This window comes from Amborella trichopoda, chromosome 3, assembly GCF_054954075.1.
Source record: "Amborella trichopoda isolate Santa Cruz 75 chromosome 3, AtrichopodaSantaCruz75HAP2 v2.0, whole genome shotgun sequence".
Taxonomy (NCBI): Eukaryota; Viridiplantae; Streptophyta; class Magnoliopsida; order Amborellales; family Amborellaceae; genus Amborella; species Amborella trichopoda.
The window spans coordinates 57,788,539-57,789,443 of NC_142338.1; positions in this window are offsets into that span (position 1 = coordinate 57,788,539).

Consider the following 905-nt stretch of genomic DNA (forward strand, 5'->3'; position numbering starts at 1 on the left):
TCGCGCTTTTTTGAGCATTTGTTAATGTTAATGTTTTTCTTTTCCTCGGAGTTGTACTTCACCCTTCATGTTAGCATCTTTTACTCGAATACCCATATAGTCGCCCTCCATGCTCTCCCACGAAGGTCAGTCAAAGAAACTGCCACGTAGACTGCAGAAGGGCAAAACGGCGAAATTTTTGGGTAAATTTGATATTCCCAATAATTTAGGGGTGTTTAGTTTGGGTTTTTATTTAGGGCTTAAGAGGAGGAAACCTAATTAACGGAGCTTCAGTTGGGAGGGAGCGGCAAAGAGGTCCGTATGAGAACGGACGGTGGGACCCACTTCCGCGAGTTACGTCGGATGAAGCGAGTCCTCATTGCATGACACGTGGCATCCTCCCAAGACACTGCTTCGTCTCTCCCTCTGGATTTTGAGTCTCTTTCTCTCACTACTTTTTTTTAAAAAAATAAGGCGCCGCCCAACTCCTCTCTCTTACTAAATCAAAGTGCAAACGGGCTATGATTTATTTGCTTTTAAGCACTTTCTCTCTCTCTCTCATGAGATAAAACACGAGCCCCTCTTTCTCTCTCTTAAATCTCTCTCTCTAGAATTCTGGCGGTAAGAGAAAAACATGAGGCCCCCTCTCTTAGGAGATAATTTTAAGGGCACGAGTCTGAATTCCAGTTGCAAGCGCCGGCGTGGGCTAGAAATTTCGGTTGTTAGTAAGAGAGAGGTACCAAGTATCAACTACGACGCATATTGGGAGAAGTGTGGAAATAATATAAGAGACAGAAATTGCATAAGGCTAAAAGAGCTTTATAATTTTTTAATGAATATGTATGTTATTATTATTCTCAAAAAAAAAAATTAACTAGGATAGGTTATATGAATCTTGATTTGTCGCTCCGCCATAAATTTATGGA